Genomic DNA, 10,022 nt, shown 5'->3' on the forward strand with positions numbered 1-10,022 from the left:
ATCCATTCACTGTTGGACACTTAGGTTGTTTCCATGCTCTGACTATTGTAAATAATGCCACAATGAACACGGGAGTGAAGATATCTCTTTGAGACAGTGATTTCATTTCATTCAGATATATATCCAGCAGTGGGACTGCTAGATCATATGGTAGTTCTCTTTTTAATTTATTGAGGAATCTCCCCACTGTTTTCCATAGTGGCTGCACCAGTTCATATAATGCACTCCTAATCTGCTCTCTTTTCTTCCCTGTCTTGTTTCCCCACTCTGCCAAGGTTATTTGTATGATCAGATAAATTACTTACACTTGAAGCTTCATCTCAGAGTCTATTTCTTGGAAGGATCCAAGATAAAACATCAGGACTTAATTTTTAAAATGGCTAACTTAGTAGGAAATCAGTTATTTATTATTTGTATCAACATAGATAAATCTCAAAACATATTATTAAATGAAAGAAGTAACCTTTAGAGAATTCATAAGTAGGGTAGTACTTGTGAAACAATAGCATATACAAAATAATTTTATGTATGCAAAGCAAAGCCGTATATACAAAATTGCATAAATGCAAAATGATATAAAATATGTAACAAAATATATGATAAAAGATTCTTGGGAATGATAAAGCCACAACCAGAATTGCAAAAACTTCTAGAGAGAAGGGAAGGATATGTTACTGGGATGTTTACATAGGCTCGGTAATGTTATTTTTTTTAAGCTGTATTTAGCTTTGTGTATTTACATCATTCCATGTGTTTTTTGGTATGTCTAAAATAAGTCAGTATAAAAATGATTATGTAACTTATATTAAAACAAAATATTTGTAAAGAAAATTCACCTAATACTTGAAAATGTTCATCTAATAAATAAATCTTTACAACATACAAAAGACAACTAAATTGAGGTCTGATAGAATTAACTTTTAAAAAATGTACATGTTAAGATACTATAATGGTAGATACATGTCATTAAGCAATTGCCGAACCCTTAGGATGTATATCACCAAGAGAGGCCTAATATCAACTATGGTATTTGAGTGATAATGATATGTCAGTATAGGCTCATCATTTATAACAAATGTACCAGTCTGATGGGGAATGTTGATAACAGAGGAGGCTGAGTATGTGTAGGGGAAGGAGGAATATGGGAAATCTCTGTACTTTCTACTGTATTTTGCTTTGAACCTGAAACTACTCTAAAAATTTGTCTGCTAAAATGAACCAAAAAATGAGAAAATTTTTCTATGCCAAAAAATTGAAACAAAATTGTCTGAACTAGGAAACTATCACAAATATGAAAGATATGATATCTGTAGTATATAGAGGTTACATGAATCAATCTATAAAACACAAAAGGCTTAAGAGAAAAATGGCAAAAGTATATGAACATGCATTTCTCCAAGATGAGACAAAAATGACTGTAAGTCATAAGAAACTAGTTAATCAGTTTTTAGTTAACTTAATAATCAAAGAAAGGATAATAAATAAGAGTTAAAATATTCATCTCTAAAAATGGCAAATGTTTAAAACTTTATTACTTTTAATGCCAATTAGGAGATAGATACATTTTCAGATGTGCTCACGGCATTTTAAAATGTTGGTCTCTTTGCCTCAATAATTTGTCTTCTTGAATTTAATTTTAAAGGTCCAATCAAAGCTGTGGTTTTCCTGGTCATAGAGAAGATGTGGCATCAGAAAAATCTTGATTCAAATAGCTCCTCTACTTCTTACTGGTTGTGTGACTTAAAGTAAGTTATTTTTTTCTTCCCACTGAATCTATTTCCTCAACTGTAAATATGGATAATTATATCTATCTTATAGAAAATCATGAAGATTAAATAATATAATTAGTAATGTGGTGTAGGGCTGAACATTTAGAGTTATTTGCCTGATAGCTATTTAATGATAGCATTGTTTCTTACAGTGATACATATAATCTTAAAAATTTAGACATTATCCAAAGGACTAATATATAGAAGGATAGGCAAAAATATTATGATACTGTTTTCAAAGAGAACAGTATGTGCCATTAAAGATATTTTATAAACAATGCTGACAATATTGATTTAAAAGGATATATATAACATATATTGATTTTGTTAATCATATGATACGTTACCTCATGCCTTTTAAAATTAATTTTAATTTGGTTGGCTTTATGTGTAATTAAGCAAATTGAAAACTACCATAAGGAGAGAGAATCAAGGAAATAAATATGACATTTTAAGCACAGTTCTTCTAAAGCCCTTTCTTCTGAATGGTCGTTAGTTCTAACTTCAGCACATTCACTTCTTCGTGTATTCATCAAACATTAGGCCACATGTTATGTGTCAGCAACTGCACCAGGCAGGAGGCACATAAAAATTAAAATGGGGCACCTGGGTGGTTCAGTCCATTAAGGGTTTACCTTCTTCAGCCCTTCAGCTCAGATCATAATCCCAGGGTCCAGGGATTGAGCCCTGTGTCAAGTTCCTTGCTCAACAGGAGTCTGCTTCTCTCTCTCCCTCTTCCCCTTACTGTGTGCTTTCTCTCTCTTTCTATCAAATAAATATATAAAATCTTTAAAAAAAATTAAAATAGGATGATCCCTGTCTTCAAGGATCTCACACCTTGATAGAAAGACAATGATTACACTATAACATTACACCATAACCATTGTATAATGGTTTACACTAGAAAGTGCTGTGGGTGCATAAAAGCAGGAGCCACTCATGATTTGATTAGGGCATTTGCCAGGGAAGGAGACAGGGTTGGAGAGACGTCAAAGCAATAAAGTGATAAGATCCTAACAATGGACCTTGAATTTGGGCTTGTCTATATGTTGTTGTCTTAGGAGTTTATAGTTACACTACTTTTGAAACATTTGTTGAACAAAGGTGATAAAAATTTGCAGGTTTGTGAACTCATCAAATCTTTCCAGAAAAACAGCACCCATTTGCTGTCAAATATCAATGAAAAAAAGAAATATGGAAACCAGCACTGAGGGAAAATGGAATTGTTCTTTTTTTTTTATAAATTTATTTAAAATGCATTAACTGAAGTGAAACAAAAAAGAGCATTGTTGGGGGGGGAATATAATCTCTATTGAATTTAGTATAAAGGTGTAAAACTTTGTGGGCACGAATTCTTTTAGGATGGTGTTAAAAGAGAGGAGAAATGTGCTTGATGAGAAATTAACAAATATGCTTGAGTTAGAAGGATATGTGAGTAGTAATAATAAGAGCCAGAAAGATCAATTCTACTTTAAATGCGAGTGAAAGGAGACCAGGGAGGTGGACAAAAATAAAACCAGGCTTCAAGCAAGCCATTTTCAGGGGATTTGGCAACTGAATTAGCACCATGCATGATTCTTCATGCTAGCAAGGTTGCTATTTATGTGGGGGAAGAAGGTTAATATAGTTTTTTGACCTCTCTCCCATGACATCTTTCTAAAATCTTGAATTCTGCTTGTTCAAAATGGAACTCACCAATTTCTCATGCAAAATCCATTTTTGTCTGGCCTTACCTGTTACTATCGATCACAACACTGATTTTGTAGTCCCGAGAAGCCAAACTGTTATTTTGTCTTTTCTGTTTCCTATATTCAGTTATATGCCCTGTTGTCCAGGGTCCCTCTGTCCGATGAATCTTTACTTTCTTCCATCTCCGAGGTAACTACCCTAATCTTGGTCTCTGTTACTTCCTGCCCGGGCTCGCAGAGCCTCCCATCTCTTTCCCACAATGCACATGGTTGATGGTATAATCCTCTGCTGGCCTGATCTGATCACATCACTCCACCTGCTCAAACCTCTTCCACAATTTATTACTTCAGAATACAGTCATAATGTACCTACAAGCTACTTTCTCAGGTTTACTCCCAATTATTTCCTTATAGACTTCTTATATTTTAATGAAATTGGACTTTTCACTGATGCACTAACACAACCCCTGCTTTTCCATCTCCATATCTTTGCATTTGTGCTTTCTCTGTGTGGAATATCCTCCTTTTCTCCTTCTAATCCACATGCCCTAAACTATTCTTCAAGAGCCATCTTTAAATCCTCTATGAAGATTTTCCTGGTACATCAAATTCCTTGGAGTTGTTTTCTTGTTTAAATTCTCTTCCTATTATTTTTTGTGCCACTTCCTTTACTCTATCTTCTAAGAATGCATAAATTATTTTTTATTTCCTGTACTAGATTATAGCCTTTTCAGAGCAGGGATTTGTGTATTACTCATCTTTTTGGACTCTTTACATCAGATTAGGCACTCAGTAAATATTTCTTGAAGTGAATATTAATAATTAGTAACAAAGTACTATTTATAAAAATATGATGTATTTCATCAATTATTCAAATTTTAAAATTTGAGCCATATCATTTCTTTTTTTTTAAATTTTATTTATTCATGAGAGACACAGAGAGAGAAAGAAGCAGAGACACAGGCAGAGGGAGAAGCAGGCTCCATGCAGGGAGCCTGATGCGGAACTCGATCCCAGGTCTCCAGGATCACACCCTGGGCTGAAGGCAGGCGCTCAACGGCTGAGCCACCCAAGGATCCTATCATTTCTTAATTAAAAGTAGTATACCACAAAATAAGATTTACCTTCTGGTATTTTCTCTGGGGCCCATATATCAAGATCAGGTTGTAAATAATGAATGCTATTGCTGATAATAAAGTGGCAACCTTTCCATAGTTCAGCTGGAGGAAATCAGAATTGTTCTTCCACAAGTTATTACCCACATCAAATAAATGATACATGTTGAACACAACCAGATGTTTCTCATTTAGAGAGATTCAAATGCAAAGGAAAGACATCGTGTATAGACTGATAATGCTGTCAACTTTGTCCTGGTATTATTAAAAATCAGTTTTAAAATGCTTTCTATTCAGTAAAATTAATAGTTTTTAGTTTTTATAATACAAAAATATTTGGGCTAGTAATGGGTTAAATATAAAATAGTTTTTATAAAATTTCAGCATAAATTTTTATAGTCCAATATATTAAAAGTTTTAAAATTTGTTTTCCCTCTTTGAAAATAGAGGATTTTATGTGAATACATTTAAATTCAAACACTAAAATCATTTACTTGAAGATTCTTCTATAATCTGAAATGTTTCAAGTGGAATCTAAGCATGGAAAAGCATATTTGTAGTATCTTAAATCATGAATTACAGAAATCAAAGCTTTATAAATTGGAATTTGGTTGATTTTTATGGGAAACTGGGATCTCTGGAAAATGTCTTTGGCAGGTAATGATGTTATTTGTTTTCATCTCTTGGATTAAATGAAGATAATTATTAAGTCTATTGCCTTTAGTATGTTATTTATTAAGTGAATTAGAAATATATTTCTCCTATATCACATTTTTCCTCATTCCCTTTTTCTTTCTTAAGAATTAATTTTCTTTGTTAGCCTGTTAATTGAAGTAAATTGTCTGCCTGGGCAGGGTTTGCCCAGCTTCACACTGTTAGTTAGGTCTCCCTGAATATAAGGGTTTTCATGCTGCTGTGACATTGGCACAGGAACTTTCCTGCATCATTATCTGCATGTACCCTGCAAGCAGCAAAGAATATTATTTGGTTTCATATCTTCTTAGTTCCTGGCACATCAGCGTTTTCTTCTTCTTTTTTTTTATTTAAAGATTTTATTTATTTATTCATGAGAGACAGAGAGAGAGAGAGAGAGAGAAGCAGAGGGAGAAGCAGGCTCCACGTAGGGAGCCTGATGTAGGATTTGATCACAGGCTTGAGATACACCTAGGGTCACACTAGAGCCTAAGACCATTGGAGATCACACAGCCAGGATATCAACTCACTCCTCAAATAGACCTAGTAATATTGTGGAAATACAAATTTAACTACCATAGCACATTGATTTAGAAGAATGGAGCCATTATATAATCCTATCACAATGTTTTCATACAAAAGATAGAATAGACTTTTCAGGTCTGAAGCAGTTTCTTGGCATTGAAATTTAAGATCTCCTGGGAAATGCAGATTTCTGCTTAAAGAATTTCCTCCCCGCCCCCATCAGTCATGTCAGAGTTGTTTTTATTTAAGCATTTCTTTAACAGTGGAAGATATCCCTTTCCATCTCGATGTATGATTGCTAGTTATTATCAAAACCAGGCAATGACCAGAAAAAAATGAACAGAAATGAAGTAATGCAAATTGCTTGGTCAGAAAGCCTCTCAAACACTTAAATAGATTAGGGATGGAGATGCAAGATTGTGTTAAGTGTAAATAACTTGCCAAATAAATGCTGAAAAACAATGACCAAATCTTTAAGATTTCAAGGGTTAAGATTAAAGGTTTAAAAGAAATTCATTTTCTTTCTTATGCAAACTTAATCCTCCTTTTAATGCATTTGTTCTTACAATTCTGTGATTTATCCATGTGTGTTTGCATTTTATCATACTTCTGTTTTTCTTCCTTATTATATCTTAATCTCTTTTGTGAATCTTTAATTGTGCCAGATGTCTCTGACTTCTGAATAAATATTAGTTGATTGAGCCATAAGGATATGTTTGCATGATTGCATCTTTCTGTACGCCACAATTACAAAGTTTTTGTTCTAGCTTTCTGCCTTTATGCAAGAATGGTCTCCATATAGAGTGGGCAGTGGGTGTTAAATGTAAAATATGATGTCATTCTGTATTTAAAAAATGCTTACACCCTTCTTTTACATGTGAACCATACAGATACAGGAACACATATGTATGTGTATATATGCACACATTTACATATATGAATATATACATATAAACTATGCATATATATGTATGTGTGGGTGTGTGTATACATATATATAGAGAGAGAAAGAGAGAGAGAGTGTGTGTGTGAGTTTCCTTTCTTTGAGTGCAGAGATTGTCTTTTACACTATGAACCGTACAATATATGTTTCATGGTTAATACACAGTAGACGCTAAAAAAAATGTTTGTGCCTCTTGATGCTGGATGAGAGAACTCTGCAATTGTTTATCTTCAGTCACCTCCATAGAACTAATACTATAATAGTTAACATTCTATACAAAAAAAGTGAAAGTCTGTTTTCCAGGTCGTCCTTGAGCCTTAATGTGTCTCCCCAGTAAAAATTCTTCAGCAAGCAGAACTTATTAGTTATGCCCCTGAGTTTCTCTTTACTTTCTTCTATTTGCCATGAAAAAAGAGAGGTGAATAAGAGAACCTAAGAGAGGAATAAGGAGATGTGGTTACTGTCACAACAATTCACCCAGTTGTTGGCTTTGGCATTCATTCAGGTGCAAATGAGTGGGAATGATTCCAAAGGCCAAAAAGCAGTTTTATATTATAATATATTATTAAACAGATTCTGAATATAAAGTCTGGTGTTTTTTTTGCCCTCAAATGTCATTCCTACTAATGTTTGTAAATATGTCTTTCAAAGAAGTTGAAGTGTTACCTGGCTGAAGGGGCTAGACAGAGAAATCTATGACCAGCCATGTTTTCTAACCTGTATGCCTGGGATGATAGCTGACTTCTTGGTGGTGATGGATGGTATTTGTAGAAGATGCAATATCTTTGTACAGTCTGTGATAAAGACAATGATGGCCATTTTAATATATCATTACATATAAATATCTCTAAGAAGAACTGGAACATAGGCTCCACAAGGTCAGAGATTTTCATCTGTTTTGTTTTTACATATCCTAAGACTTCAAGCGGTACTTAACACACAGTAGTTATGAAAGAAATTGTTATTGAATAAAATATTAGAAATCTTGACACCTTATTCTTGCATTTAGTCACCTTTGGTTATGCAGGTTATGTTTTGTTTTCCTGACTCTTCATAATCATCTACGAGTATTTATACTAAGCAATCTGAACAGATATAAGATATAGAATAGTCTTAGCAATTATGACAGAAAAATACTTGCATCATCAATATTTTCTTTTCTTTTTGGCTATTTTTCTAGAATAGGTTGATTACATGGGTTGCCATTTGATTTCATTAAATAGTGCACTGTAGAAATCAAACAAAATAAGCTTTGGTGAGGATTACTTTGAATAAAATAATAGAGTAACAATTTTGAGAATATATTTCAGAAAATTGTATTACTAGCCTTAGAACAGAAATATTAATAGTATCTTCTATATTATGCAGACAACAAACTGTGAGACAAGAGTGCTAATGCACTTCTACAGAAGGACTTACATATTCTTGTAATATTCAATTATTCTTAGAATTGAGAATTTTTATTCTAATAATGACATGAGTGATAAACCAGCATGAAATATATTAAGGATTTGACTCATAATTTATCTTGCAAAATACAATTATTCACAGAGGCTTCCCTGAAATACCTCTTTAACATTTTCCTTTGCTTACCAGATTATTTCATTAAATCTTTGCTGTTATTACTTTAGGATGTTGCTTTAGCACTACACCCCTTCCCACCATTTACTTAACTAAAACACACAGTCACACATGCATGTGCATTCTGCAGTTATAATCCTAAGGTGTCTTTTTAGTTTTGTTCTAGGCACAAATACCAAACCTAATGAACATCATTAATCATGATGCTGATGATATTAATAACAAGAGGAATAATCCATTCTGTATTAGCTTATTTTCACAAACTTAAATTTATTTTTTCAACTTGAGAGGTAAACAGTTCCTTAAGATCCTCTGAAAGTAGTGAGAATAGAGCAGAAAGGCCAACTGTTAGGATTATCAGAGTTTCATTTGGATGTAAAATGGATGTTTCCCTGGAATGAAGAGCTAGAGAGTTAGTATTTAAGTGTCTTTGTACTACAGGAGAGTCTAACTTGGGAAGCCATAGAGGAATGGAAAGGAGGGTCTTACCTATTATTCTGGTGGCCTGATACTCTGTCCTACTCTTTTGGAATGTATGAATATATTATATCTGACACTAGGGGGAGTGTCAGCTAAGTTTAAACCATTCTTAGCTTTTCCACAGCTCACGGAATGTCTTTTGTTAGAGGATTCTTGGAAAGTTTGAGAAACGAGAGAAGAGATGGCAGTCCTGCTGGAATAGATCTAAGAGGCACTGTGATCACCAGTCTTGCCCCATCAGACATTAAATTTATGCTTTGAATTATATGTGCTACCTTTACTTGTCTACCTGAGATGAGCTTTTGGATGATGAATATACAACACTCACTCGCATGTACAATGCTGGGCCCAGTACTGGACTTGAAGAGATGAAAGAGGATTTGAGTAGAATTCTTTATAAAGTCTAGTATATAAGGAACCTCTTAGCATACAAAGTGTATATAGAATTGAAGGATCTAATTTTACCTATAGGAGATTATACATCATTAAAAATTATAAATGAGATAAATGACTTTAAAATATAGGTTGACAATAAGTATAAATACGACCTAATTAAAGTGCTTGCCATTCGTCATTAAGAAAATATATTAGGAATGGGAAGAATGTAAGAATGGTTATATGTGGGCAGCCTGGGTGGCGCAGCAGTTTAGCGCCGCCTTCAGCCCAGGGACCAGGGATCGAGTCCTATGTCAGGTTCCTTGCATGGAACCTGCTTCTCCCTCTGCCTGTATCTCTGCCTCTCTCTCTCTGTTTCTCTCATGAATAAATCAAATCCTTAAAAAAAAAAAAAAAAGATTTTAGGGCAATATCCCTACCTTTTTTCCAAATTAGTAACGTTTTTTTCTTATCTCAGGGGAACAATAAATGCATAAGTTAAATTAAAGCTTACATCTGCAAACCAGGGGTTAAATATGTCTGTACAAAAGTAAAATAGCATTTGGAAATTATAATAAATCCTAGATTAACTCGACCATGGATAGAATTCTAACCAGGTGTTTTATTTTTGCATAAATGAATTTAATAAGTAAATCACATAGCAACAAGTTGGAGCCTTGTGATACACTGATTAACAATCTAGTGGATTTTTTCCCCTAACATTCCACATTTAGAGGAAAGATTAAAAAATATTAGGTAAAAATATCTGTCTTAGATATTAATAACTATACATCACAGATATTTAAGTGTAGTTTTAAGAAGCGAACAGAACCAGGGAACTGTTATATTTACC

General features: G+C 33.6%; 1 long non-coding RNA gene across 1 annotated transcript in view; it reads left to right on the plus strand.

Moving 5' to 3' along the window:
• Positions 1–4,415, plus strand: part of LOC119870786 — a 70,774-nt gene extending 66,359 nt beyond the window's left edge. The window contains exon 8 of the long non-coding RNA XR_005353860.1: positions 1,643–4,415. This is a non-coding gene — a long non-coding RNA (uncharacterized LOC119870786). The remainder of the gene's footprint in view (positions 1–1,642) is intronic.
• Positions 4,416–10,022: the final 5,607 nt, after the last annotated feature.

This window comes from Canis lupus, chromosome 1, assembly GCF_011100685.1.
Source record: "Canis lupus familiaris isolate Mischka breed German Shepherd chromosome 1, alternate assembly UU_Cfam_GSD_1.0, whole genome shotgun sequence".
NCBI classification, from domain to species: domain Eukaryota; kingdom Metazoa; phylum Chordata; class Mammalia; order Carnivora; family Canidae; genus Canis; species Canis lupus.